Below are 15,311 nucleotides of genomic sequence, written 5' to 3' on the forward strand. Positions count from 1 at the left end.
TTTCACTCAGTCAATGGCCAATCACTTCGCTCATGCTTGTCCTCCAGGCTACATTGACCAAACTTTCTGCCTTAAATTAGACATTTGTCTTTTGGAATTTCCTTAAATGTCATTTGACACATTTAATGATGTGAGAAATTAAAGTGAGATTATAATCTCCTAAATTCATTCATGGCCAAGGAGGTGGAACTCAATAGATAAAGCTTCCCTTTTCTATTAATTTAAACATTTTCTCCAGACTGATGAGAGTGCCATGTCCCAGGCTCAAATAAAAGCATACCAACTTATCTGGAGTTCATAAATTTTGAAGTCACAATTTATTCAGTTATCCTGTGACAGCCTTTTCGAAGGAAATAGCACTGTCATTTAAACTCAGTTTGAAGATTCAAGATGGAGAAAACTTCAGTTGAGTGCTCTGATTGTGCATTTCTGCATGGCAGGAGATTTGACTGGATGGCCCTTGTGGTCTCCTTCAATGTCTGCAATTCTAGTATTCGTATATTCTAGGCCATTTTGTTCACATCTGTACAACTCTGTAGCTTCACATTAGCTATGTGCACCACCAGTTCATCTGAAGAAGTGAATTACTATTCATTAATGATCACACTAAAATTAATCAGTCATAAAGATTCCATAAGATCCCCTCTCCCAATTTTTCAAGGACAATTGGCTTTTCCTCATTTTAGTCCTTTAATTCCCATGAGTGCAATATATCTGCTTTATTTATTTATTTATTTATTTATAATATCTATATTCCATCCTTCTCACCCCGCAGGGGATTCAGGGCAGATTAAAATTGTACATATAAATGGCAAACATTCAATGCCATAAACACAATATATATAGACAGACACATAGGCAATTTAACATTCCAGCTTTTTCTTGAGGGTATTCTGGCCACCAGGGGAGCTGTCCCTTCACAGACCATTTGTAACACTGATTAAGTACTTCCTCATTCTTTGTATGCTTGCTGGAGATTTTTATGGCCTCGTAAATTAGTTAAATTTGACTCCCCGCATAAGTGGCACCTAAATTTCCTCCTTGACAGATTCAACTGTCTTTTGGGCTGCAAAGGTTGACAGCAAGCTACACAAATTTGGTTGGACCTGGGCTTGCTTAGAACTTATGACCTTTTGGTCAGTAGTGATCTTAATGCTGCTGACTCCCAGCCAGCTGCATCACAGTCCCGGTGTTGTTTCTATATAAATGCTCTGTGCATAATGAGTACCTTAAAAACAAAAGAACCAATGAACGAAATCACACCAAATTTGGCAACAAAACGTCTCACAACACAAGGAGTGACCATCACTCAAAAAAAATATGATTTTGTCATTTGGGAGTTGTAGTTGCTGGAATTTATAGTTCACCTACAATCAAAGAGCATTCTGAATTCCATCAACGATGGAATTGAACCAAACTTGGCACACAGAACTCCCATGACCAACAGAAAATACTGCAAGGGTTTGGTGGGCATTGGCCTTGAGTTTGGGAGTTGTGGTTCACCTACATCCAGAGAGCACTGTGGACTCAAACATTGATGGATCTGGAACAAACTCAATATACCCAATAAAGAACACAGATGGACTTTGGGGGAGATAGACCTTGACATTTGTAGTCACTGGGATTCACAGTTCACATACAATCAAAGAGCAAGCTGAACCGCATGAACGACAGAATCAGGGAAAACAGAAAATACTTAAGGCCATCCAATCCAACTCCCTTCATCAGGGCAAGAAAACATAAAGTCCTCCTGACAGAGAGCTATCCAGCCATAGAGATAGATAGATAGATAGATAGATAGATAGATAGATAGATAGATATGATTCACACACACATAGATATAGTATCATAGATTTGAAAGGGACCCTTAAAGAAGGACAATGATATCTTGCATGTTCCAGGGTGGGCAAACCAAACACTCTCCACATCAACACTGACAAAGAAACAGCAAAAAATACTGTTTACCCACAAGCACAAAGAAATTACATATATTAGAAACCAACACTTTCAACAGACTGGGCCACAGCAACGCGTGGCAGGGGACAGCTAGTAGTATATAAACAAGTTGGGATTTCTTGCTTGTCTTAAATCAGGTCTTCGGTTTCTACATAGTAGAATTAATACAGTTTAATAGGGCGTGCAATTTGGCAAAAACCCATGCCATTTTCAGTGTCTGGTTTTTGGCTACCCCCCCCCCCCCCCCGGTTCTGTTTTTAGGGAACTTGTCGAGTTCAGGAGGGGTTTCTGTTTTCATGCCAGAAAGATTTGTCCATTGGTGCCAAAGGGGAAAATTTAGAGACTCATTTATCTGTGATTTTTTAGGCCTATCAGCATGAAACTCACTTCTCTTATAGGCCACACCTTCTATTGCAAGCCTGCCAAGTTTAAGAACATTTCACCAATTCATTATGTTTTTGGAATTTTTTAAAAAGTTTTTACCATAATAAAAAAAACACACAAGAGGGGCTTCTAGGAATTAAATTCTCAAGTGCATGCCAATAGAGGGGAAAAGAATGGATGTACACAGTCAACCAGTCCTCTGAATGGCTGAGAAAGCAAGTGAGAAACACACACAGAGAAAAACCTCAGTCTACCTGATACTCCTTGAGATATTTAAAAATATTGATCATATCACCTTGCAGGAGCCCCCGGTGGTGCAGTGGGTTAAAGCACTGAGCTGCTGAGCTTGTTGATCGAAAGGTCGCAGTTTCGATTCCGGGGAGCAGCGTGAGCTTCCGCTGTCAGCCCTAGCTTCTGCCAACCTAGCAGTTCAAAAACATGCAAATGTGAGTAGATCAATAGGTACCGCTCCAACGGGAAGGTAACGGCGCTCCATGCAGTCATGCCGGCCACATGACCTTGGAGGTGTCTACGGACAACGCTGGCTCTTCGGCTTAGAAATTGAGATGAGCACCACACCCTAGAGTCAGACATGACTGGACTTAATGTCCTTTACCTTTATCACCTTGCAGTTTTTTCTCCCAAGAGAGCACATCTACACTGACCAACTAATGTGGATTGAAGGCAGCTCAAAAAAGGCAGTGTTTAATATTAAATATTGTTATTTGAAATTTGCATGTTGCATTAATTTGCATATGCAATTTGCATATTGCATGTTTAAAAAAGAACAATAAAATAATATACGCATTCACACACACACACACGCACACACATATATATATACATTTTGAATAATGTTTCTTAAGATTAATAGAGTTTGTCCATAATTATGCTATTTCCTCCCCCACCCATTTTGTTGCACTACTTCTTGTTCTTTCAGCTGAAGACAATCATATATAATATAGTAAAATATTTTTCCATTCTTCCTTCTAGCATTATTCCCTGCAAAAAATTCTAGCCAGTAAAGATTAAATTACGAAGCCACCTGTAAAAAAAAAAATCCCCTCTTTCTTTATCTTTACAAAATTTAGAAATGGTTCCAAGTTTTTGATAAAGTTCTTTTGTGTTTTCTCTTTGTCCTTCATGACCATTTATCCATTTATGCTATTCTAAAACTTTTACTATCCATTCCTCTATTGTTGGAAGATCTGTCTTCTTCCAATGCAAATGACTCATGCTGTGAATGCATGCAAGAACACGAATTAGAGCTCTTAAATCAAGATCAGCAAAACTGGGGGATATGAGCTCTGAAATAGGGCCAGTAATGTGCATCCGTGCACATAGATGTAAACCCCATTGCATGGCAAAACCAATAAAAGAACAGGAATTCTGGCAAACCACATATGTGCTCTGTGTGTTGCACTCCAGAACAGAAACGATACCCTCTGACTTTAAAACACACCACATGTTGAGTGAAAAACCAATCCTTTTTATTGAAGCTGAGTAAACTAACCAGTAAAAAGAAATGCTTGTAAAAATAGGAAAATTTCAAAATGTAAAAGATCAGTAAAATGCAGTAATTCAAAGCAATGTCCACAAAAGATATAAAAACAATCCAAGGCAGTATTTATCCAGACAGGAATCAACAGGTTGCAAAGATAATCCAGGAGGTGCTAGACCACAGCAAAATGCTAAAAATCTCTATAAGAACAAGGCCTCTTGAACAGGATTTCCAAGGCACATGAACATGATTTCCAAATGATGCCTGATCTAGCAGGCTTTCCCTTGAAGCAAACCTTATACCCCAAAGCCCAAAAATTGGTTTTGTTTTCCCCCACTCTTGCCTCTTATCCGACGAAGACTTTCGGAGCGACGTAAACATTGAGTTTGTTGTCGATCCTGGTTGAACTCTAGTCACCTATTTTTCAACTCCCTTTCTGGCTGCTCATTAAAATTTCCAGGTGTCAGATTTTTTTTCCAAACTCAAATCTTGAGAGCTCACAGAAAGAGGGAGTAAACCATCATCCTTAAGCCCAGCAGGAATATTCTCATGTGAAACTGCCCTTTGCACTGGGGCCTCTCTGTCATTGTCTGCATGAAAATCATTGACCAAATCATCTCCATTTTGCACCTCAGCCTCAGCACCATCATTTTCCTCATCATGTCCCACATCAAGAGCATCATAATCCTGAGCATCATGAAACAGAAACACAGGCTAATTTCCAACACTGTGAAGGGGTTGAGTTGAAAAGAGTGGGAAAGAAAAACTTGACTCCTCTATGGCAGGAGTCCTCAAACTTTTTAAACTGAATTTTCCAGTGCATATAAGCACAGTCCAGGGTCTTTCAACTATTTTTCATGTGATCACTGCTCCTGGAGACAATATATGGATAGCCTTACCTTTGAAGAATTTATCAACATAATCTGTGTCCATCAGTGTATATAGAGAAGTAAAAGATATTTTTTTAACTCTGATTGACAATAATGTAGCAGTTGTTGACATTTTTAGGGTAAAGATATTGCCCATTAAAGTCACATCTGTGATATTTCCAATGACCCAGGGCATGAGGAACGGCGATAGTACAGCTGTTTGTTTGTAAGCTGCTACTACATTAGCAGTTCAAGCCAAAAGCTTGATAATCACACAGAATAATTTTTAAACTAAGAGCATGGGATTATTCATTACATTTTGAATGGCAGCCTAATATAGCAAATCAGTTCAGAAGAGTTCTGAATGCATTAGTACTGGCAATTTAATACCTGCAAGAAATTTAGTTGTCACTCATGTGCCTAACTGTCCTTAGCAAAAGAAACCAAGGAGATATTAAGTAGATTCTTTCTTTTGATGGACAACAGCTTAGAGGAGACAAAAGCTTTTATTTGGACTTTTAGCTCTGTAGGAATAGCTAATTTTTGGGAAGTGGTGGGTAGATTGCTTAAGTGACTGAAGTTCCTATAACTGATTTGAAGTTCTTAAACCTGATTCATGCAAATACACATTTGGAATTTGTTGTTTTTGTCAGTCTGTTTCTTTTCCTTTTAAAATTTTTTTCTATGAATGCTACATTACAGAATGTATATCTACAGTATATAGCTTTCCATACAACAAGTCAACCTATCTTATTTATAGTGAAAAAAATGGAAAGAGCAATTCAATGTTTAAAGTGAATAACAGTTTTAGCCAACATAAACTTACTAGTATTTCAATGGGAAGTGTGGGCCTGTATTTTAGAGGTGTGCAGTAGGGCTGGGTGGTTTCGTTCGTTAATTTCGTAATTCGTTAATAATTCGTATTTAAAGTGGCTTACGATCCGATATTGAACCATTCAGGAGCAACTAAAAATCGAAACGAATTTTTAAAATTTATTTCGTAATTGTTTCATAATTGGTTCGAAATTGTTTCGTTATTATTTCGTTATTATTTCTGTATGTCTGGTGCAAGTTTTATAGTTGTTGTTTGTTTTATCCGTGATAAAAAATAAATTATCACACCAACAGTCAACAACAGAGGGAGAGGGAAGCTTCAGAAGTTCCCCCTGTCCCATTTGGAGGGTTTTTTAGCGTATTGCGCAATTGCGTCCGCCATTAACGAATCGATACGTTATTGTTTCGAAATTGTTTTGTAATTTCCGAAATTTCGTAAATATTGAACTTTTTTAAAGAAAAAAATCGGAATTCTTTTAAAAAACAAAACGCAAAAACCCCCTAAAAACGAATCAAGTTTAGAAACAAATTTTTCCGTGGTTGCCCAGCCCTAGTGTGCAGAATTTTGTTTGGTGATTCAAAATTTGAACAGGCAGTACCCAGCTGAAGCCTCAACTGGAAAGGATCATGAGCAGCCAGATCTTTCATTTAATGGGGGTGATGGGGTTGAGTGACACTCTATTTATTTATTATTATTTATTTATTTACATCATTTATAACCCACCCATATCAGCCCGCAGGCGACTCAGGGCGGTCTACATATCGGCACAATTTGATGCCATCAATACAAACATTCAAAAGCAAAAACAATTAAGTGCATTTAAACAAAAAAGTCAATAACAAGTGCAATAACAATTTAAAAAGAGCTATATCCTCTCATTCCAATCCTCGTCCATTTCATCGTCTTGGCCGTTCCATGGGTCATTCTCCATCTCAAGCTTGACTATCTATTCCGGGGTTCTGAATGCTTGCTCGAAGAGCCAGGTTTTCACTCTCTTACGAAAGGTTAGGAGGGAGGGGGCTGATCTAATATGCGTAGGCAGGGAGTTCCACAGCCGAGGGGCCACCACAGAGAAGGCCTACCTGAGGCAGAAGCTGTGGTGTGTGGGTGACCTTGCAAATCAGGCAAGAGAGGGTACCTGGTGACAGCTCTTTCTCTTCTTCTCCCTCCCCCCTGGCAGCCTCCTCCATCCATTCCCAAAGCCACATTTCCCAGCATGCTGCAAGTCACTTCTGGTCACTTCTGGAGTGAGAGAATCAGCCGTCTACAAAGACGTTGTCCAGAGGATGCCCAGATGTCTTGCAAACCCTGCGGGGAGGCTTCTCTCATATCCCCCGGGCGACTTGGAAGACACTGAATAGACTGCTCTCTGGCACCATGAGAGGCAGAGCCAAACTTAAGAAATGGGGCCACAAAGTGGAATCCACAACATACGAGTGTGGAGAAGAGCAAACCACAGGCCACCTACTGCAATGCAACCTGAGCCCTGCCACATGCACAATGGAGGACCTCCTTGCAGCAACACCAGAGGCACTCCAAGTGGCCAGCTACTGGTCAAAGGACATTTAATAGAACACCAAATCTGCAAACTTTGTGTTTTGTTTGTTTGTTTGTTTGTGTGTTTTTAATGCAATACAACTGTTTTGGCTCATTCCTGACACGATAAATAAATATTTCCAAGCAGAGCACCTGCTTGAGCCAAATAAGGCCAGAGAAGTGAGAGAAATAAAAAAAAGTGGGAGAGGCTTCCCTGGGCCTCTTCTCCAAAGAGTTTTTCCCCTCCCCCAAGAACTCACTTTCCCAGTAGCACTTAGCTTGGCATGGGCATTGAAGGAGTTTCTGTGCTCCCGCTCAAGGCATGATGGGAGTTGAGGTATTTTTCCCTCTGTGTTTCTCACATTTCTTTCTCAGGCAATCAGAAGCCTGGTTGACTGTCTCCATTCTCTTGTGGCATGCACTGGTTGGGACTTAAATTCACAGATGCCCCTCTTGTGTGTGTTTTTAAAGAAGTATTATGGCCATTAAAGAAATTCCAAAAATCAGTGGATTTGTGAAATGTACTGCAACTTGGCAGGCTTGCAGTTGTCAATGTAGTCTACAAGTGAGGCAAGTGCCATCCTGATAGGCCTAAAAGTGACATAGAAATGAGATTCTAAAGTTTCCCCTTTGGCACCAATGGACCAAACCTTACTAGAACAAAAATAGTACCCCCCCCTCCTCCCAATTTCAGGAATTTATGGGGGAAAAGAAGGGGGAGGAGCAGCCAAAAATGAAACAAAAAACAGTATGGTTTTGGGGCATTGTGCACACTCCTACTGCTTTTGGCTTATGAGATAGTCAAGTTAATGAGAATTGGGTTGTTGTAGGTTTTTCCGGGCTATATGGCCATGTTCTGGAGGCAATTTTTCTCCTGATGTTTCGCCTGCATCTATGGCAAGCATCCTCAGAGGTAGTGAGGGTCCTTCAACAATACAATGAACATCTCTATGGGGAGAAACTGTTCCAAGACACACGGAACCTCACTACCTCTGAGGATGCTTGCCACAGATGCAGGCGAAACGTCAGGAGAAAAATTGCCTCCAGAACATGGCCATATAGCCCGGGAAAATCTACAACAACCCAGTGATTCCGGCCATGAAAGCCTTCGACAATACATTAATGAGAATTGTTGTTGTGTGCCTTTAAGTTGTTTCAGATGTAGAGTGATCCTAAAACTAAAGTTTAAGGTGGTGGCTGGGTATGTGACCTTGGAGGGCCTAAGTGTGGGACCCCCAATTTCATGAATCATTGAAGATTTTAGCCTGGATGTCCTCAAATCCCAGTCTGGGTTTCTCACCATTATGTCCCATTGGATTTTATTTATGTATTTATGTATTTATTTGTGCTATTTCTATACAACCCATCTCAACTCTGAAGGGCAGTTCACAGTGTTGGCAACAATTCAATGCCATTGATCAAAACAGTATAAAACATCAAAATGTTGATAAAACAATTTGATTCTTCTTTGCTGCTTTTGTAGGATCTGGCAGTGGAGACAAGGTATCACAATATAGTGAGAGGGCACAGACTTCAGTTTAACCCAGGAAGCAGGCTTATTTATTTATTTATTTATAAGATTTATAAGATTTATACCCCGTCCTTCTCAACCTCTAAAGAGGGACTCAGGACGGCTTCCAACAGGCAACTATTCGATGCCGATGCAATATAATAACACAAAATACAATAGCAAAAACTGTAATAGATATACATTAAAACAGTTTGCCGGTTCAAATCGTCATCCAAATCAGTCCATTTCAGTCCACTAAAACCTTATCTTCACCAGTAAATCAGTCTATTCTGCAAACGCTTGATCCCACAGCCAGGATTTGAGTTTCTTCTAGAAGATCAGGAGGATTTCTCAAGAGTGAAATACTCAAGGCGCAACTGCAAACCGTACCAACAAAGAGAAAAAATAGGACAAGTGCAAAGAAGCCAGAATGGATGTCCAAAGAACTTCTAACTGTGCTAAGACACAAAAGAGACATGCACAAGAAGTGGAAAAAGGGAGAAATCACCAAAGAAGAATTCAAACAAATAGCCAACACCTGTAGGGAAAAGGTCCGCAAGGCTAAAGCAAAAAACGAGCTCAGACTTGCCAGGGACATAAAAAGGGGCTTCTATTCTTATGTCAGTAGAAAAAGGAAAAACAAGGAGGCGATAGGACCTCTTCGAGGAGAAGATGGGGCAATGCTGACAGGGGATAGAGAAAAGGCAGAACTACTTAATGCCTTCTTTGCCTCGGTCTTCTCACAAAAAGAGAGTCTTCAACCTCAGCAAGATGGAGTGGATGAGGGATTGGAGGACATCCAACCCCAAATTGGGAAAGAAGTCGTCCAGGAATACCTGGCCGCTCTTAATGAGTTCAAGTCCCCAGGGCCAGATCAACTACACCCCAGAGTATTGAAGGAACTAGCGGAAGTCATTTCGGAACCATTGGCAACCATCTTTGAGAGTTCTTGGAGAACGGGAGAAGTTCCAGCAGATTGGAGGAGGGCCAATGTGGTCCCAATCTTCAAGAAGGGAAAAAAGGATGACCCAAACAACTACCGTCCGGTCAGCCTCACTTCGATACCGGGCAAGATCCTGGAAAAGATTGTTAAGGAAGCGGTCTGCAAACACTTAGAAACAAATGGAGTCATCGCTAATAGTTAACATGGATTTATCAAAAACAAGTCATGCCAGACTAATCTGATCTCTTTCTTCGATAGAGCTACAAGCTGGGTAGATGCGGGGAATGCCGTGGATGTAGCGTACCTGGATTTCAGTAAGGCCTTTGACAAGGTCCCTCATGACCTTCTGGCAAGGAAACTAGTCCAATGTGGGCTAGGCAAAACTACGGTGAGGTGGATCTGTAATTGGTTAAGTGGACGAACACAGAGAGTGCTCACTAATGCTTCCTCTTCATCTTGGAAAGAAGTGATGAGCGGAGTGCCGCAGGGTTCCGTCCTGGGCCCGGTCCTGTTCAACATCTTTATTAATGACTTAGATGAAGGGCTAGAAGGCATGATCATCAAGTTTGCAAACGACACTAAATTGGGAGGGATAGCCAATAGTCCAGAGGACAGGAGCAGAATTCAAAACGATCTTGACAGATTAGAGAGATGGGCCAAAACTAACAAAATGAAGTTCAACAGTGACAAATGCAAGATACTCCACTTTGGCAGAAAAAATGAAATGCAAAGATACAGAATGGGGGATGCCTGGCTCGAGAGCAGTACGTGTGAAAAAGATCTTGGAGTCCTCGTGGACAACAAGTTAAACATGAGCCAACAATGTGATGTGGTGGCAAAAAAAGCCAATGGGATTTTGGCCTGCATCAATAGGAGCATAGTGTCTAGATCTAAGGAAGTAATGCTACCCCTCTATTCTGCTTTGGTTAGACCACATCTGGAATATTGTGTCCAATTCTGGGCACCACAATTCAAGAGAGATATTGACAAGCTGGAATGTGTCCAGAGGAGGGCGACTAAAATGATCAAGGGTCTGGAGAACAAGCCCTATGAGGAGCGGCTTAGGGAACTGGACATGTTTAGCCTGAAGAAGAGAAGGCTGAGAGGAGATATGATAGCCATGTATAAATATGTAAGAGGAAGCCACAGGGAGGAGGAAGCAAGCTTGTTTTCTGCTTCCTTGGAGACTAGGACGCGGAACAATGGCTTCAAACTACAAGAGAGGAGATTCCATCTGAACATTAGGAAGAACTTCCTGACTGTGAGAGCCGTTCAGCAGTGGAACTCTCTGCCCCAGAGTGTTGTGGAGGCTCCTTCTTTGGAAGCTTTTAAGCAGAGGCTGGATGGCCATTTGTCAGGGGTGATTTGAATGCAATATTCCTGCTTCTTGGCAGGGGGTTGGACTGGATGGCCCATGAGGTCTCTTCCAACTCTTTGATTCTATGATTCTATGATTCTATGAATGGGGCAGATTTAATCTCCTAAGGGAGGGAGATCCACAGCCAAGGAACCACCACAGAGAATGCCTGGTCTCTCATCCCCACCAAATGTGACTGCGATGGCAGTGGGACCAAGCGCAGGGCCTCGCGGGATGATCTTGGTGGTTCGTAAAGGGAGATACGTTCAGACAGGTAAACTGGGCTGGAACTGTTTAGGGCTTTTAAGTATGAGTCTGCTATGCATTTATTTTGGAATATGAGTTTGAAATGCATTCATTCTTTGACCAATCCATGTTTAACTAGACAAAGCTGGAGAATTAGACAAAATACCAACCTCTGAACCTAATTGAAATTACAGGCAGTCCCCCAGTTCCAAACATCTGACTTACAAACGACTCACACTTAAGAACAGGGGTGAGACAACAGGAAGTGGAAGAAATCAGCCCATCAGAAGGGAAATTCACGCCTGAAAGACTCATCATGGGAGAAAGGGTTCTCCTCTAAAGATTTTTTTTACCAAGCCTTATTTCCATCACAAGTCACTTTTCTTTTCAAAATCCAATTATCACAGGGACAGAAAGTGAGGTGAAATATTTTGAGCAGGTTTTTGAGCAGGAGTGTTATCCAAAGCATGTGTGTGTTTGTGTGTGCTGGTACGGCTGTACCAGGAGCTCCAGCTTTATTTTCTTTCTGTTATCTGTTTTGCAGTCATAGGACAGGCCTCCTGTCCATCATAATTAAGCTTTGGTTCCGCCCCTTGTTCTGGGCTCTGGGAGGGAAAGGAGCCATTTTTGGGGCAGTCTCACACAAGGTAGCTGAGCTATAAGATGTATACCAGCTAGTCCCATAGAAAAGCTTCCTTTCTCAAGAGCATCCAGGGGAATTAACCATCCAGGGAAAAAGGAGCATCCAGGGAAAGTAACATCCGGGGATACAGAAACAGAAATTCCAAGGGAAAGGTCCCAAAAGCTCTGGTTGAGAGCTCACAGCCTCTCAACCTCACAGCATCAGAGGGAAAACAGACCTGCTGTTTCTAAGAATTCTCGAAGGGGGAACAGCTTTACAGATCCACGGAACTCCAGCTGAAATATCTGCAGGCCTTGGCTGGTAGGTCTACTCGATGCCCAGACGCATTTGGGGTCAGTAGTGGGTCCCACATCAGCGAGGCCTGGATAGTGGACAGCCTAGGAGAGGTTAAAAAGGGGTTTTCTTGCAAAGAAAGTACAGTTAATCAAAGTCAGGTACCAGTCCATTGAGGACTAGACTAAAAAGGCCTTGAAGTGTTGTTTGAACCTTTGAAGATTTGTTGTTTGTTCCATAATAAAGACTTTGTTGTATCATTAAAGACTCTAAAGACCATCACTTCAGGAAAATCCCTGAGAACCTCTCTTTGAGGCCCCCTGGCTTCCCGCTGGGCTTAAAGTATACGTCCTATAGAAAAGTACAGCTGTTACAGGCCCATCGCGCGTGTGGCTGGAGATTACACTTAAAAATGACTTACATACAAATTCAGCTTAAGAACAAAATACCAGAACCTACCTTGTTCATAACTTGGAGTCTGCCTGTACTTATTTTTTTATTTAACAAAATTACTGCCTAGAATGGTTAACATGGTGGATATAGGAACATTGCTCAAAAGCTTTATATGCTTAGCAGAGGCAGCCCTAGGTAATTTTCAACAGTAAGCAAACAGTATTTTACCCCCTCCCCCCAACCAATCATTGATATATATTTTCTGTTCATCGTGGGAGTTGTGTGTGCCATATTTGGTTCAATTCCATAATTGGTGGAGTTCAGAATGCGCTTTGAATGTAGGTGAACTATACATCCCAGTAACTACATTTGCCGCACTTGCTCCCTTGCCTGGCACGCTTTGGGTCCGGAGTGCACAAAAAGTCACCTCTTTTCTGACTTTCTCCTCAGCCATTGGAACCAAGAGAAAGAGAGAGAGAGAGAGGTGGAGATGCCCACCTTTCCTGAAGGTAGGCACAAAAACAAAGGAGGGAGCGGAGGTGGGAGATACCTCCAGCCGGAGGGGCTCTCTCTCTCTCTCTCTCTCTCTCTCTCGGTCCCAATGGCTGAAGAGAAAGTCAGGAGAAGAGGCGACTTTTGGTGCGTACGCTGGGGTCTTCAGACACGCCTCCGGACCCGAAGCGGGCCAGGCGCGGCGGCTCCACCCCTTGGCCCACCCGTGGATTGGGGAGAGGAGAGGAGGCGGGTGGAGTGCTGGGGGATCAGGAAAGGGAGCCGGTCATGGGGAAAGGATCGAACGCGGAGAACGATTGAGGTGGCCGGGTGGAGCAGGAACGAGAGGGGCTAGACGAGGCTCAAGGGCCCCTTTGGGAAGAGGATCGCCCGGCAGCGAGGCAAGAAAGCCGAGGCTCCCCCCGGACTGCTAGGGCTGTTGTGAGCTGAGGGGGCGCTCCTTAAGTGGCGGTTGAGGGGCATTTACAGAGGCGCCTCTGCGCCCCTGGCAAAAAAAAAGTGTTCTGCGACCGCTTACTTCGCGTAATGGACGAGCCGCCCCTGATGCTTAGCAGTACTCAACATCAAATGTGCCAGGCATCTGACTTGTAATTGACCAAGCAGATATTAAAAAATAAAAGACAAACCATTGGATCATTAGCACTGGGTGTGTATGATAAATGATCCCTCCACAATGCCCTCTCGCACTCTATGTGTATTTCAAAAGCTAAATACAAATGTGCTAAATATGATAGATTAATCTAATCAGAGACATTCTCTGTCTCATTGTTGTTCTTGTCATTGTACTGTGCCTTCAAGTACTTTCTGACATATGACAATCCTTAGATAAACTGATCACAGGGTTTTCTTGACAAGATTTGTGTTTGTTTTTTGAGGGAATGCTCTTGACTTCATTTGAGGCTGGAAGTATGTGATCTACCCAATGTCACCTAATGGGTTCCTACTGCTGAATGGGGATCTAAATCCAGCTCAAATGACAAAACCTTGCTGGATCCCCTACCAACTCATCCTACTTTGAAATCTACCTTTACAAGCAGCAATGCTGTCTTTCTGTTGTCAGTCTTACAGATATTCTCTGAGGTTGGGGTTTAAGGGCATAGCTATACTGACTACTATTTAGACTGGTTTGGAACCAGTCTGGAAGAAACTGGTTTCACTATGTGGCCGCTCTAAATGAGTTCAAGTCCCCCAGGGCCAGATCAACTACACCCAAGAGTACTGAAGGAACTAGCGGAAGTCATTTCGGAACCATTGGCAATCATCTTTGAGAGTTCTTGGAGAACGGGAGAAGTTCCAGCAGATTGGAGGAGGGCCAATGTGGTCCCAATCTTCAAGAAGGGAAAAAAGGATGACCCAAACAACTACTGTCCGGTCAGCCACACGTCGATACCGGGCAAGATTCTGGAAAAGATTGTTAAGGAAGTGGTCTGCAAACACTTAGAAACAAATGCGGTCATCGCTAATAGTCAACATGGATTTATCAAAAACAAGTCATGCCAGACTAATCTGATCTCTTTTTTCAATAGAGTTACAAGCTGGGTAGATGCGGGGAGTGCCATGGATGTAGCATACCTGGATGTCAGTAAGGCCTTCAACAAGGTCCCCCATGACCTTCTGGCAAGGAAACTAGTCCAATGTGGGCTAGGCAAAACTACTGTGAGGTGGATCAGTAATTGGTTAAATGGACGAACCCAGAGGGTGCTCACTAATGCTTCCTCTTCATCTTGGAAAGAAGTGACAAGTGGAGTGCCGCAGGGTTCTGTCCTGGGCCCGGTCCTGTTCAACATCTTTATTAATGACTTAGATGAAGGGCTAGAAGGCAGGATCATCAAGTTTGCAGACGACACCAAATTGGGAGGGATAGCCAATACTCCAGAGAACAGGAGCAGGATTCAAAACGATATTGACAGATTGGAGAGATGGGCCAAAACTAACAAAATGAAGTTCAACAGGGACAAATGCAAGATACTCCACTTAGGCAGAAAAAATGGAATGCAAAGGTACAGAATGGAGGACAATGCCTGGCTCGAGAGCAGTACGTGTGAAAAAGATCTTGGAGTCCTCGTGGACAACAAGTTAAACATGAGCCAACAATGTGATGTGGTGGCAAAAAAGCCAATGGGATTTTGGCCTGCATCAATAGGAGCATAGTGTCTAGATCTAGGGAAGTAATGCTACCCCTCTATTCTGCTTTGGTTAGACCACACCTGGAATATTGTGTCCAATTCTGGGCACCACAATTCAAGAGAGATATTGACAAGCTGGAATGTGTCCAGAGGAGGGCGACTAAAATGATCAAGTGTCTGGAGAACAAGCCCTATGAGGAGCGGCTTAAGGAGCTGGGCATGTTTA

Source organism: Anolis sagrei, chromosome 8 (genome assembly GCF_037176765.1).
Source record: "Anolis sagrei isolate rAnoSag1 chromosome 8, rAnoSag1.mat, whole genome shotgun sequence".
Taxonomy (NCBI): domain Eukaryota; kingdom Metazoa; phylum Chordata; class Lepidosauria; order Squamata; family Dactyloidae; genus Anolis; species Anolis sagrei.